This window comes from Myxine glutinosa, chromosome 9 (assembly GCF_964187855.1).
Source record: "Myxine glutinosa chromosome 9, kmMyxGlut1.1, whole genome shotgun sequence".
Lineage (NCBI taxonomy): Eukaryota > Metazoa > Chordata > Myxini > Myxiniformes > Myxinidae > Myxine > Myxine glutinosa.
The window spans coordinates 58,923,956-58,940,351 of record NC_136269.1 but is presented as its reverse complement, the minus strand read 5'-3'; positions in this window follow the sequence as shown (position 1 = coordinate 58,940,351).

Here is a 16,396-nt window from a genome sequence, read left to right as displayed (position 1 = left end):
AATCGAACGAACCGGTCGAACCCATCTATGAGACTATGACCTCTCCCGACGCTCCCATCGCCGATAGTCCACCGACCCTCCCCCCGTCGAGACTGCCCGGGTCCGACGACTTGGCGTTACCCCCTTCATCACCCGACCCTGTTGACGCCTCTGACACCGGGGATACAGGGTTACGAGACCCCGTACCCGGGGAATTTCGAACGCGTGCTGGCAGAGAAATTCGCCGCCCGGCCCGCTACGGATGGGCCGACTGATACTCCGCGCCCATGCTGACGCTCACTCGCTTTTAGCCACGCGGCCGTATAATTCTGACGGGGGGGTGAATGTAGTGAAATCGTATCCGTACTGAACCCGGGTGGGGATGCTCGCTGCTCGCTGTCATTGTTGTCCCCACTAGGGGCGTGACTATAAGACCCGTTGCTGTGTCAGGGCTCCGAGACTTCTCCCTTGTGACATGTTACATCGGTAGCCTCGTTAATGGTACGCCTTTATAGAATATCTAGCTTGCTTGCATTGACTGATATGAATGGCTTTATGAGATGTCGCATCGTATGCTTATTGTGTATTTCTACTTACAGGAATGTTCTGATGATCTAAATGCAATTAAACCAAACCGTTGGACTAAAGTTGTGCGGACCTGAATGGTTTTCCACAACATGCAGGTTACAAGGTTCAGACATACATGGCATCAGACATACATGGCGGCGGCCATCTTGGATTTTGACGTGGCGACCCAATTTTAAACAGCGTTCTTGCTTGTGCCTAGATACACCCACACACCAGATTAGAAGTTGGTACTTCGCTTATTTTTCAAGATATTTCGCTCACAAGGTTCAGACATACATGGCGGCGGCCATCTTGGCTTTTGACGTGGCGACCCGATTTTAAACAGCGTTCTTCGTTGTGCCTAGATACACCCACACACCAGATTAGACGTTGGTACTTCGCTTATTTTTCGAAATATTTCGCTCACAAGTTTCAGACATATATATGGTGGTGGCCATCTTGGATTTTGACGTGGCGACCCAATTTTCAATAGCGTTCTTCCTTATGCCTAGATACACCCGCACACCAGATTAGAAGTTGGTACTTCGCTTATTTTTCAAGATATGCAGGTTACAAGGTTCAGACATACATGGCATCAGACATACATGGCGGCGGCCATCTTGGATTTTGATGTGGGTTGCACCCATACACCAAATTCGAATGCGGTCCTTTGCTTACGCACGCACGCCCGCATGCACGCCTGCACACGCACGCACGCACGGACGGACGGACACACGGACGGAGGGGAAAGCCATAGTCCCCCTTTCGCTCCGCTGTGCGACGGGGGACAAAAAGGGGATCATGGTGCCCAAAAAAGGCCAACCTCCGCCCTGTGGGGAAAAATGGCCTCCAAAGGTGATTCTATGTGTCTCCACACGGAGGAGTGGAGTTGTGTTATATAGGTAGGGTTAAATTCCTCTGTACGTGCTTGCCTTCTGTGATCTTCCCTCCATCTGTATTACAATTAAAAAGCCCGCCTATTACAACAACTATAACAAATGACTCCATTCGCTCACAACGCCACCAGGGCTGACAAAAACAGCATTTGCCGATTGGCAAGGGAGCCCCGTCATCCGAACAGCGACTAGACTCCGCCCCCTGATGACTCGTAACGGGGAGGCTCCGCCCCGAGCTTTGTGACTGGTTAAGAAGCCATTAGTCTAGATGGACATAGGGGCCCACGCGCCCCCCCCCCCGTTTTTTTTATGCCACCTGATTTTTCTTAAGCCTCAAAGTGTCTACTTTCAGAATCTGCCAGGTATCAAGCTGAAATAATGTCCAAAAGGCTTAATTTTTAACCCTTTATTGCAACTAACCCGAAACTGAAAAAAAAAAATTGATGTAGAAAGAGGCATAACTTTTGAAGTAAACAACATACAGAGACAAATTAATACACTTTTCCATACAATTCTGACCCCAGGAATTCAATGGGATGGTTATTTTAGACATTTGCCAACATTTTGACTCTATTTCTGGACAAAAACAGCAAAAAAATGCCAAAAATGTGTGTATAACCAACTATCTTTTCATTTTTTCAAGCGCATAGGGTGAATTTTTGTTCACCATCAGTTTTTTCTTAATCATTTAAGTGTCTATTTGAAGATTATATTGGGTACCAAGCTGAAATAATGTCCAAAAGGCTTCATTTTTAACCCTTTATTGCACCAAACTCAAACCTGAAAAATCATAGTATTATATAAAGTTGCATAACTTTTGATGTAAACAACTTGCAGAGACAAATGAACACATTTTCCATACAATTCTGACCCAAGGAATTCTTTATTACTAATTATGTATTGACATTCGACAACATTTTGACTCTTTATTGTAAAAAACAGCAAAAATACAGCCATGAATGTTAATAAGACAATTATAGGCCTATGTTTTCATGTCACTACCAACTAGCTGACCTAAACTACTCATTGTCCTCATCATCACTGAAGAAATCTAATTCGATTTCTTCCAACTCCAGCTCTTCATCCTCATGCTCGTACTCTCCATCCTCTTCACCCACATACAAGTTATTGTTGGCGTAATCAGCCACCTTGTCAAGAGCTGCCTGCTCTTCTGGCTCTGCTCTCTGAGCCAGTACCTCAACAAGAGAAGGAGGGAGGATGGGTCCAATTGTCCAAATGGGTTCCAACACCTCCTCTTCTCCTGTCTTCTCCCAGCCCATGCCTGGATCACATGGTTTTGGGCTCTCGATTATTGCCTCGTCTGCTCTCTTATAGAAGGCTACTCTGTAGTTGGCTCGCTGCACATGTGGAATGAGACAGACCTTGGGGGGGAGGCAGGCGTTCCAGGTCCACTTTTGACTTTGAGTCCAGGACTTTGTCAGCACCGACCATTATTTTAAGCATCTTCACTCGTACTGCGTCAACTGATGTCATCCGTGCTTGGCCATACATGATGCACGTGAAGCTCTCCATCTCCTGTTGTAGCTCATCTGTGACCAGCCAGTCTGCACCAAGCTGCCTGAAAGCGTTGTGGAGTTTGGGATTCTTCTGCAGCTTCTTCAGGGGATTCACCTTGCCTTTGCCTTTAAAAGCGCTGGTACAGTCCTCCCCAGTAAATACATAGAATCCCAGCAGGGTGCTACAGTAGTCAGGGCCCAGTGATTCAGACAGTTCCGTCACATTTATGAGTGTGCGATGTTTGCCAGAGCCGTGGTCAAGGTAGATGGAGAGGTTGATCCTGCTGGTATGGTAGAGGAGGATCATCAGAATGTCTGTGTCAGGTGTCCTCACCACACAGGACTTGTACCCCCATTTGACAGCCTGGTGGATGTACAGGACAATACGGCTGTCTGTCTCCTCCTGGTTGGACCGCAGTTCGTAGATCTCAGAAGTCTGCACCTGTAACAAATAAAGAAACTAAATACTACTACACAGTGTAACAAATAATACATATGACAAAAACTGCATGACTTAAAATGTTTAAGAGCCCAAATATGGTCTGCAATTGTACATGTGTGAAGTCGAGAATATTCACATTTCAAGAGCCATTTGGTCTATCTAGTATTGTAGAGTCTAAAGATGTATTTCAAAGCATTGTGTATAGGGTGACTGCTTAAGTCACGCATCTTCTGTCAACTTACTTTTCCATTTGTTGATGTTAAGTCATAGGATCTCCCGTCAACACACACCACTGCTTTCATGCTCTTCTCAATCCGGGATGCTGCCGCATTGCTCCCCCAGACCTTGAGAAGCAGGTCACATAGCTGCTTCTTGTTTAGCTCATTGCCAAGGAATGACTTAAAGTCATAGGGCCTGCGGGTGTTTGGACCATCAATTATGTACTTCTCAGTAGAGCCGCGCCTGAGCCTCTCCTGGGCTTTGATGGAATCTGGCTGGTAGCAATCTGTGGAGAACACAAAATGGTGCTTGGCAACCATTTGGTCCAGGAGCTGCATGCAAATCTCTCCACAGGTTGGTGGGAGGTTGGACATCATGTGGAAGAGGGCATTTCCATCCTGTATTAAGAGGGCATCCTTGGGGTAAGGTACCTCTTCGTCCCTGTCCTGCAGCAGATGGTGAAGGATGGTGGCCTTGTTTGTTTTGGCAAAATAGCCATCCGGAGAGCCAAGGGCATGAGGAACAGGTGAGAGGGGATACCACATGAGTTCCTCAAGATTTATGGGCATCTCCATAATCTGCGATTTAACAAGCAGCTGAAAGGCGAGGTTGCTCTGCTCCTTGTATACAAAGAGCTGCAATGGAAAATAAAGAAATGAGGAAGGCATAAATACAACAGTTTAATTTTCTTTCTGAAGAATGTTTTTTTGTGTAATGAAATATGCAATTAGTATAAGTTGAATCAATATCCACCTTCCCCTGTGCGGATGTAAGTTTGACCCTCTTGCTGCAGTGATCCATCGTCTTGAGCTTAAGTTTCTTGAGGCGATCAAAGAACTCCTTCCTCTTGGAAACAAAGCGCTCTTGGATGAACTGCTCCTTGGCAGCCCTGCCTGCAGCCTCGGCCCACAGCACGTCAGCCTCAACTTCTGGATCGATGGGAGCTCCAGATGCTCGGGAGTACAGTCGGTTTTTGTCTGGGATTCTCCAGGGGTTTGTGAAGCCCTTGATGGCAGAGATGACGCTCTGCACGGCCTCTTCAGACTTTTTGATTTGGGCAGGCTCCAGCTCACGGTGCTTGCCTGCCTTCGGCATCTCAGGGTCGTCAATCATGCCGCACATCTCAAGAGTAAGCTCATAGAGCTGAGCGTGGGCAGAGGTTGTGCGGCACCACTTCTGGTATGCGCCACAGTTGTTGAAGAGACCGAGTAGACCACCTGCAATGTAGAGAGGGAGAAGTTTGAATTTTATCATCACAACCAACATGAACCTGTAATTAAATATAGGTGATATATATATATATATAATATAGTTATTGTCTCCACACACTGACATACCTGAAGACTTAGCAAACCTCATGAATGTCTCCTCCATGGTCTTGTCCACTGCTGCGAGAGCCCCTGGGATCAGTGATCTTGCAACAGCTATGGCTCCAAGCTTGATGTAATCAAGAGCAACAGGATGGGAGAGGTCTATGTTTGTGAGAAAGGCCTCAAACCAGGTCAGGTACCTGTAGGAAATGAATAATAATTAAAGTTAATACTACAAGTAAGCTCCACTTACACATTTTTATATATCGAGTATTTAAGGGAATGAGTGTATAGATTACCTGGCGTAGTTGTGGCCATCATACGCAAAGAAGAGATCTGCCATGGCACCGTTGCAGTGATGGAAGAGCTCGAAATCGTTGGTTTTCACAGCCAAATCCATCATGAAGACCAGCCTTGCATGATCCATCACAGAGAGCCAGAACATGCCCGTTTTGCCCAGGTGGCCCCTGCGTACCTTGTCTTGGTATCGGAGGAACTGATCAATCAGCTTGAGCAGTGCGGGATCCTTCAGAGTGGAGTCAAGGCTCTCAGAAGTGCAGCAGTGGATGAGGTTGATGAGGGTCTCGTATGGGATGTCTGGTTTCTCCTCCTCCAGGAAAACATTGAACAGCAACCGTTCAAGTGCCTCTGTGACCACCTTCAGACTGAAGAGAGCCTTGGCATATGACTTCCCGCTCAGGATGCTTTTCAGGCAACCACTGGTTGCGAGGCCAGCTTCTATGAGGATCTCAGCATAGCCAGCTCCAAGACACTTGCGCCCAGTGAGCCTGCCCATGTAATTCATGGCCGTGTGAAACTTGCCAATGAGGATCACATGCTTACTGAATTCCTCCCCATACTTCCATACTATAGGACAGGCCTTCATGACCACTCCCAGGTCAAACGTGTTGATAGTGTATGGCTGTCCAACCTCCTCCGTTGCTGCCTCGGACCTCTTGAGTAGCTCATACACCACTGCGTTGTCTGTAATGGGCTGGTTGATGGGGGTGTAAAAGTCAATTGTAGATTTCCTAGGAGGCACTTTCCCTGTGCTTGAAATAAAACCACCAAATCCAGGAACCTGCTGCTTGCCCTGGCTGCCTAACCATCTGCAGAGGAGATGGGCGTTGTACTGCAACATTGAGGCATCATATGACTCTTGGTTTTCAGCAGGAGGGGTAAAGTTGGCCTGCATGGGGAATTTGGGGCCAACTCTTTTGAATGCCAGCTCTGGCAGCGTCTCGGGAGGCGTGATCTTAAGGCTTCTCATCTTGGATGACCTGTCATAGAGAGGAAGGGTCCTGTTCTTGGTGCTCACATGGCTCTCTTTCACCTCTTGAATCATGATTCCCCCGGCGCTGTTTACAACATTTGAGCCATGAACGTTGGTGGTGATTCTGTTCAGGTTGTCCCACTCGCTGTGAAAAACAGTGTTTCCCTCGCCGGTGATGATTTGAGGGGTCAGGTGGGTGGAAATCTCATCAAAAGCCTTGGCCATTGCTGTCTCAAGTTCCATACTGAAGTCATATGTCTCTGAGTGTCCTAGTCGTGAAAGGATGGTTGTGAGCTGCAAAGATAGAAAATTGCTTTATATCAATATCAAATACCTGTATCAAACACAGTAAAGCAATGACAATGTAGGACCTCATAAGCAGTAAATTAGCTGATTACTCACCTGTTTGCTTCGATAGAGGTGACGAAGTGTGGCACATAGGAGGATGTGCTTTGGAAGTTTCCACTTGCTGTTAGTTGCTGCTCGACACACATCTTGTGTAATCGAATAGACCAGCCTCTGTGTCCTTTCACACTTTTCTCCATCAAGTATCCCGATCACCACTGAGCTCAGAAATTGTACAAGATGCTCTGGAAGCAGCTCATCCATCTTCACAGCATCCAGCTCCTGTGCTGTTGGGGGCCATGGTAGCTCCTTTGACTCTTTGAATGCCTTTATAATGTGAGAATGGAGGGTGAGTGCTGCTTCTTGTAGTTGGTCAGCTGTTCCAAGTTTGTACGCACATCCAACTGCTTCATCTACAGTAATGCTAGAGCTGTATATGAGGCTCAACTCAATACAACCACGGTGGGGCACCTTGGAGAATGTGAGTTCATGAGATATGTCTTTGTCTCCTTGTAACCGTCTTGCCAATTTCTCACTGCGGTATTCAGGATTAGGAAAACCTTCACTTTCCAGTGTCTTCATGTACAAGTTGCGCAGGGATCTTAGCAGGACGACTTCTTTGCGTTCAATCACATTCCTAAGAATGTAATCCTTTACTACACAATAGGACTTGTCATGTGCTGCTATATTTCGGGCCTGCAGGCTGTCAATGTTGTCTGCTGCCTTTTCTGCCCTCTTCCTTCCACGCTCATGGTTTTGGTACTCACTATTGAAGTTGTTTCTGCAATATGGATGATACTTAGCTTCCATTGCAAAGAGGTCCTTGCCCTGCACCTTGCGATAAAGAGCCTCTTTCTTCAATTCCTGTGCCCTAGGTTCGATAACTTTCCAGGCTGGTTCCTTGCGTTTCCAACTCTGAAACGTTGTAAGCACTTCAGTCTTGCCCTTGAACTTGGTTAGTGCTTTGTCACAGAAAATACACTGATTTGGAAACAAGAAGGAACACCGAGCTTCTTCAGATTGACTTGACAGAGATTTGAGATGGCGCAGGGAGTCCTTTATCGATGATGATGATGATTCACCAGATAAAGAAGCCGTTGACACTTGTAAACGATCTAATTTCCCTGAGAAGCTTTTGTAGCAGTTTTGATGATAGCCAGTTTTATCCAAAGGCAAGCCCTCTAATGTCAATGGTATTTGGTCACAAATATTCTTCATGCGGTATGGTGAAGTGGCTGCTTCACAGAGTCTCATATCACGAATTCTTTGTAGATATAATAGCTTCTCGCTTTGCCCCCCATTGCATGCGTTGAACGCAGTAAAATTACCATAGACAGAAAGACTTGATACATGTAAAATACATGTTTGGGATCGAATTCTCTTTGGAGGCACTTCAGCTGTGATACAATGTTTCCTTTTCCCCATGGTCGGTATGTATGAAGTCATCAGCCTGAAAATAAAGTAAAACATTAGCTAGCTACCAACTTATCTAGCTAGCTACCAACACTAGCTAGTCAAGAATACAGTCAGATTTGATTTCTGTAGGCCTATGATAATAATAATAACTGTTGAAAAATTACTTGCAGGCTTGTACATGACTACAAGGTATATCTTAATAATAGTTTCAAATACTTACTAAGAAAATCCTTGAGATTGTTCCAAAAGATAGAGCAGTGGGAGAGGGAGACTGCCATCTGCAGGTACCAACCAACGGCAACCAACTGTCAACCAACTGCCAACAGCATAATATAACTGCTACATATAAATGTTAAAAATAAACCCCATGGGACATTATTTCAGCTTGGTACCCAATATAATCTTCAAATAGACACTTAAATGATTAAGAAAAAACTGGTGGTGAACAAAAATTCACCCTATGCGCTTTAAAAAATGAAAAGATAGTTGGTTATACACACATTTTTGGCATTTTTTGGCTGTTTTTGTCCAGAAATAGAGTCAAAATGTTGTCAAATGTCTAAAATAACCATCCCATTGAATTCCTGGGGTCAGAATTGTATGGAAAAGTGTATTAATTTGTCTCTGTATGTTGTTTACTTCAAAAGTTATGCCTCTTTCTACATCAATTATTTTTTTTCGGTTTCGGGTTAGTTGCAATAAAGGGTTAAAAATTAAGCCTTTTGGACATTATTTCAGCTTGATACCTGGCAGATTCTGAAAGTAGACACTTTGAGGATTAAGAAAAATCAGGTGGCATAAAAAAAACCGGGGGGGGGGGGCGTGGACCCCTATGTCCATCTAGACTACATGGGATGATGAACAAAGCTCGGTGATTGGATAGAGTGTGACGTAAGCAGTCGAACATTCGAGAGCTAAGGAAGGAAAAGACACCATCTCGCCATCTTGGTCTCTCTCATCTGATCCTAGCTGTGTGGCGGATGGTCGCTCCTCTTGAGAACCTTCAGAGCATTGTGGAGCTTTTGCAACGTTGGAGGAGGGGGTGTTGTTGGACCGTGGTGTCTTTCGGGGGAGATGGGACCGCGTTTCACTTGGCGGTGGAAGTGAGGAAGGGCTGGTTGAGTGCCTGCTCGCGCCTGGGCATTTTCTGAAGCGTGGGTTCAGCGCCATTATCGGGGTGTGTCCCGCACAAGCGGCTGCACCGGCAGCAATGACCAACGTTCCCTCGATGCACTTTGAGACCAGAGTTAAGTTATGGCCAGCAGGAACATCATTTATTTTTTATTTAATCTCCCCCCCCCTTGTTTGCATACGAGTCTGAGTGGAGACGTCTCAATTAGGAATTATAGTTTTTACCTTGCCTTTCATTTTGGTCTCTTGCATTTATTTTCATTAAATCCTTTATTTTTGCATTTCATTCTTGTATTGTGGATTTTGCTGTCCCGTCTTTGTGTTTGTGGGTTTGGATTAACCCAGTGTCGGCCTTTCCGATTAGGTCAGGCATTCGGGCTAGCCCGCACGCGCCAAAGACAATCCCACCAAGGTTCGAAGTACGCCTTGGAGTTAAAGCTCGTTTCGGCTATTCATCTGAGGCCGGTCTTCATCGGCCACGGACAGGACAGTATTCTATGAATCTGCTTTGTTTTGGTCTGAAGGGGATGCAAGACTAATGCAATGCCCATTTGTGCATGTACGTGTACATGTGCGCGTGCCCGCATCAAAATATTTTCACTTTGAAAATGGTTTTCTCTGCAAACGCTTGTCCGGTCGATGCAAAACTTTAAACATAGGAGAGGGACTCTCATGAAGAATACCCTTACCCACACCTAGCCGGGGCATAATTGACGGTTCAGCTCTGTTGTACCTGAATAAATAGACAAGTAAGTACTGAGCGTATGTGCCCCAATTGGCTTCACCAAACCACCAGAAAGGTAACGCATTTGTAAAAGATTGAGAACCCTGCCAGGTTTGGCGGTATGAATCGAGGAGTTATCCGAGGTGTATGGTCTGCAGGGCCAGAGTTTAGGAGGAGTCCGAGAAGTCTCCCTCCTAGTAAACCTTGAACCCCAGTTCCTTGTCTACAACCCTCAGTGCATACTATGATCATGGAGGCATATGGGTTAGCACTTTCCTGCACGACAATGGGAAAGGGCATTGGATGTAAATTGCAATGGGAAAGGGCATTGGGAAGTGAGACCAGTCCAGAGTGTCCTCTGTTGCAATGAGGGCAAAATAAATTTGTCGGTCAGTTTTTGTTGCGACTCTTGGTTGGAGATGACGGCACTGATATTCATCCTCTCTTTGTTGCTCAACCATCTGAACTGCGTCGTAGACAACAATTCTCCACTGTTTTAAAAAAAAATCTCTGGCAAGTTCTTCCTATTTTTCTATGTTAATGTTTGCTTTCTTCAGTTGCCTTTTCACGTCTTTGTGACGTAGCTTTTGTCCTCCAGGTGCACATTTGCTCTCCTTCAGTTTACCATGAATTAATATTTTTGGGAGCCGTTGCTCTGTCATAGGAATTACGTGACCTGTCCATCTAAGTTGAGCAGATGTAATTAATGCCTCAATGCTGGGTTTCACAGCTCTCCTTTGGACTGTGGTATTTAGGACTTGTTCTTGCCATTTGTTTCACAGAAGCCGCCGCAGGTGTCTCAGTTGCAAGCTTGAGTTTCTTCGCAGAGAGTCACAACTTCCAATGATTACAGAAGCACAGTCATCATCACAACACGATAGACCTTGATCTTGGTTGTAGTTCTGGTGCCATGCTGGGACCAGAGACGTTTGGTCTGGATTCCAAAAGCTTTTGATGCTGCATGCATGCAGTGTGCAACTTCGGCATCAGGAGAGTTGTTATGTGCTTCTGCACTCCCAAGATGTGTATAGGTGTTGACACATCTATGGGATTCTCCATTGACAAAGACTTCAGGTTGAACATTCGTGTCAATGTTCTGTTTATAGTTTGACTGAAAGATAATTTCTGTTTTGCTGGTGTTGATTTGTAGTCCAAATTGTTTTCCTGCGTTGCAAAATGAGTTGTGATTTATTCGATATCCCTAAGTGAAAGGGCAATTAGGGCTGAATCATCAGCAAACAGAAGTTCTCTTACACATTCTACTCACAGTTTGGTGTTGGCAGGCAGTATGGCTCGGTTAAATAGCTTTACGGTACTTCTGGTATGGACATAAATTTCAGAGCTGAGATTGTATGACATGCTGGTAAAGACTCCAGTTAGGAACAAGGTAAACAGAGTGGATGCTAACACACAACCCTGTTTCACTCCATGGCATATACCAAACGGGTCAGTGACATTACCCACCACAGAGACTCTGCCAATCATCCCATCATGGCACTCTTTCATGATCTTTATGCAATGGTCTGGACAGCCATAGATCTTGAGTATCTTCCAGAGTTTCCCTGTCCACAGTGTCGAATTATTTTGAAAAGTCGACAAATACAACATATACGATAAGTCATGATGCTGTTCTATAGGCGCCCGTGGAACTACGTAACTTCCGGTTAGTGCACCCTTCGCGACAACAGTCACGTGATTGGACACGTTGAAAACAAACCACAAAAGGGCACGTGTTACAGCTTACTTCCGGTAGTCTCGCCCTCACCTATGGCTTTTTCCTGTAGTTATTGAAAAGTGAATGTCATATTATTTGTTGACTTTGGACCCCACATTGACTTTCAGGGATAGCACGTTCTGTCCTGTCCCCCTTACGTTTGTATATAGTGATGATGAGTGGGTCCTTGTTGTCCTGTGGGAGCTTTTGCTTGTCCCAGCATGCATTGTAGAATGTGAGGTGCTTTGATCTGAGCTCTGGGCCACCGTGCTTAAACTCTCTTGGTGGGGTTCCATCAGGTACTGGCGACTTTCCACATCTAGTTCCTTTGATAGCTTTGTCAAGCTCATTTGCACTTATTGGCAAACTCATTTCTTCTTGCATGGGTAGTTGTTTGAGCTGGTTTAAAACATTTGGACTGACATTTGCATTTTGATTCAACAGAGCAGAGAAGTTCTCTTTCCAACGATCAATGATACTGTAGCGGCTGCCGCTGGGGTTTCACAATCGCCTTGCACCTATCAAGGACGCGGAGCGATCACCATGCCGGGCTCGTCCAGGACGCCCGGGCAGGCCCGCGCTCAACTTGCCAGGCCTCGGTCGGGACGCCCGGGCATGCCCGGGCATGCCTGGGCAGGCTCGCCCTCAACTTGCCAGGCCGCAGCCAGGACGCTGGGCCACGCCCCCTGGCGCCGGGCCTGGGCAAACCCCCTGGGTTAATAGATATATATTGCTGACCGATAAACGGGTTTTCAGAGTGCCTGAGTGTTTGATTTCAATAAAGCAACTCAGATGAATTCCAGCTTTTTGTCGCGTCCATTCTTCTGATCGACGTGGGAGCCCCAGCTCCTTCATTGGTGACCTATCGACATGGACACGGCAGTCGCCCTTAAACTGCCTACCTTCTGGGAGGCTCACGCTGCGGTTTGGTTCGCACAGGCGGAGTCCCTGTTCGCCCTGCGAGGCATCACGGCCGACGACACCCGCTTCCACCATGTGGTAGCTGCGCTCGGGTCGGCTACCGCAGCCCGCGCCCTGAGCCTCCTCGAAAGCCTGCCAGCCGCTGACAAATACGGCGCGATTAAGCAGCTTCTCCTCGATGCTTTCGCCCTCCCATCGGCGGAACGCGCACGGCGCCTGCTCGAACTGCCTGAGCTCGGCGACACGCGCCCTTCCGAGCGAATGGACTACATGCTTTCACTGCTCGGCGAGCACTCTCCGGCATTCCTGTTCCGGGAGCTGTTCCTCCGTCAGCTGCCTAACCCGGTACGCCTCGCCCTGGCAAGCACGACGATCACAGATCCCCGGGCCCTTGCCAGAGAAGCCGACAAGATCTCCGCTGCAGGACGGCGCATGGCAGCGGCGACATGGGACCCACCGCCGTCCGACGCAACAACCATGGCGCCCGAGCACCCGGCACGGTCGACGGCCGAACTGCCGACGCAATTGGCGGCCGCTCTACCGTGCCGACCACCTCCACCCGACCAAGCGTGGTGTTACTATCATGCCAGGTTCGGACAAAAGGCCCGGACATGCCGACCCCCGTGCACCTTCGGCAGGCCGGGAAACGGCCGGGCCGGCGTTCATTACCAGCCATGAGCGCCGGCCATGCGGGCAACTTACTGTTCATCACGGATAAAGCGTCCGGACGGCGCTTCCTGTGCGACACCGGCGCCCAACTGAGCGTCATACCCGCCTCTGACCAGGACAGGCAATCCGCGGTTTGCGGCCCCTCCTTAGTTGCGGCCAACGGATCGACTATCCGCACCTTCGGCCCGCGCAACGTCACCCTCTGCTTCGGCGGCCAACGCTTTGCTTGGACGTTTGTAACCGCCAACGTGCCCGTGGCTCTGCTAGGCGCCGACTTCCTCTGCGCACACGGACTGCTGGTGGACGTCCAACGGCGTCGTTTAATCAACGCTGAAACCTTCAGCTCCCTGGTATGCACATTGAGCAGCTCCGCGCCGACCGAGCTGGCATGCACCATCCCGGCGGCGAACGAGTTTGCTCGCCTGCTCACGGAGTTCCCGGCCCTCACGCGGCCGACGTTTTCGGCCGTCGCAGTACGGCATGGGATCGAGCACCACATACCAACCACGGGCCCGCCGGTCTACGCCAGGGCCCGCCGCCTCGACCCAGCCAAGCTCGCCGTAGCGAAGGCCGAATTCGACGCGTTGGAGCACCTCGGCATCGTGCGGCGCTCCGATAGCGCGTGGGCCTCGCCACTGCACATCGTGCCAAAGCCGGGGGGTGGATGGCGCCCGTGTGGCGACTACCGCCGTCTGAATGACGCTACCACCCCCGACAGGTACCCGATCCCGCATATCCAAGACTTCTCCGCCCGTCTGGCGGGACGGGTCATTTTTTCGAAAATTGATCTCATACGGGGATATCACCAGGTACCTGTCAGGGTGGCCGACGTCCCTAAAACGGCAGTCATCACGCCGTTCGGCTTATTCGAATTCTTGCGGATGCCGTTTGGTCTCAAGAACGCGGCTCAGGCGTTCCAGTGCTTGATGGACGGCGTGCTGCGTGACCTGCCGTTCCTTTTCGTTTACCTGGACGACATCCTCGTCGCCAGCACGTCCCGGGCCGAGCACCTCCTCCACCTCCGAACACTGTTCGAGCGCCTCAGCGAGCACGGCCTCATCGTCAACCCGGCCAAATGCCACTTCGGCACGACGGCCGTTGATTTTTTGGGCCACCACATCACCAAGAACGGGGCCGTGCCGCTGCCAACCAAGGTCGAGGCCATCACCACGTTCCCGCGTCCCCGCACCATAAAGGCCCTGCAGGAATTCCTGGGAATGGTGAATTTTTATCACCGCTTCGTGCCCCGCGCTGCTCACCTCATGCGGCCCCTCTACGAAGCCCTCCGGGGCAAGCCGGCCAAGCACGACATCGTCTGGTCCGCAGCAATGGATGTGGCCTTCCAAAGCTCAAAGCGGGCCCTCGCCGACGCAACACTGCTCGCTCACCCGGTGCTCAACGCTCCCATCGCCCTCACCACGGATGCCTCCGACTACGCGGTGGGCGCCGTCCATGAGCAATGGGTGAACGGGGTTTGGCAGCCACTCGCTTTTTTCAGCCGGCAGCTCCGGCCGAACGAGCTCAAATACAGCACGTTTTACCGGGAGCTCCTCGGTCTACACCTGGCCGTCCGCCATTTCCGCCACCTCCTGGAGGGCCGACCTTTCACGGCGTTCGTCGACCACAAGCCGTTGATTTACGCCATGGCCAAGGTCACGGAGCCATGGTCGGCCCGCCAACAGCGCCACCTCTCCGCCGTGTCGGAGTTTACCACGGACATCCGGCACGTCGCCGGCAAAAACAACGCCGTGGCCGACTGTCTTTCCCGGGCCAGCGCGAACGCGGTCCACCTGGGCGTGGATTTTGCGCTTATGGCGGCGGACCAAACCACCGACACCACGGTGCAAGCCCTCCGGGCGGCGGACACGGGCCTCCGCCTGGCCGACATCCCCTGCGCGGACACTGTCCTGCTCTGCGACATCTCCCAAGGCCAGCCTCGCCCCATCGTGCCCGTCACCTGGCAACGCCGCATCTTCGCCTCCCTCCACGGCCTTTCCCACCCGGGCCGGAAAGCTTCCCAGAAGCTGGTGTCGGCGCGTTTCGTCTGGCATGGCCTTCGTCGGGACGTCCGCGATTGGACCAGCGCCTGCACGGCCTGCCAACGGGCCAAGGTCCACCGACACACCCAGGCCCCGCTGGCACCTTTCACCGTGCCCGAACGACGTTTCGACCACGTCAACGTGGATCTGGTGGGCCCCCTCCCCCCGTCACGGGGGTTCACACACCTGCTGACCATGGTGGACAGGACCACCAGGTGGCCGGAGGCCGTTCCCCTCGTCTCCACCACCACCGCCGACGTGGCGCAGGCTTTCATCGCCACCTGGGTCGCCCGCTTCGGCGCACCGGCGGACATCTCGTCAGACCGCGGACCACAGTTCACCTCCGAGCTGTGGGGCGCGGTCGCCCGCAACCTGGGGGTCAAGCTCCACCGTACTACGGCCTACCACCCCCAAGCAAACGGGTTGTGCGAGCGATTCCACCGCTCCATGAAGGCCGCGCTCATGGCCGGCCTTCAAGACGGCGGTTGGGCCGACCGGCTGCCGTGGGTCCTTTTGGGCCTTCGCACGGCCCCCAAGGAGGACCTCCAGGCATCCACCGCCGAGCTGGTCTATGGCCAGGTGCTACGCGTCCCGGGCGAATTCGTGCCCGACGCTACCAGTCCCTGGTCCGCAGCTCACCAGCGCTCGGACCTCCAGGAGGCCGCCCGACGGTTTGCCCCCGTGCCGACATCCCACCACGGTGACCCCCGGTCCTACGTCCCCCCAGCACTCCGCACAGCGGAGTATGTTTTTGTGCGTCACGACGCACATCGGTGGCCACTCCAGCCGCCGTACGACGGGCCCTTCCGGGTGCTGCGACGGGACGACAAGTCGTTCGTCATCGACATCGGCGGCAGGTCGGACCGGATTGCAGTGGACCGCCTCAAGCCGGCGCACGTGGACGTCGACCACCCACCACGGGTGGCCCTTCCGCCGCGGCGAGGCCGCCCCCCGTCCACGGGGCCCCCCACTCGACCGCCCACCACCTCACCGGACCCCCTCCCACGACCCGCCAGGGGTCGCTTCGGCCGGGTCATCAGGACCCCCCTCAAGTTGACCCTGCCGGTGCAAGTCGATTCTGGGGGGACGTGTGTAGCGGCTGCCGCTGGGGTTTCACAATCGCCTTGCACCTATCAAGGACGCGGAGCGATCACCATGCCGGGCTCGTCCAGGACGCCCGGGCAGGCCCGCGCTCAACTTGCCAGGCCTCGGTCGGGACGCCCGGGCATGCCCG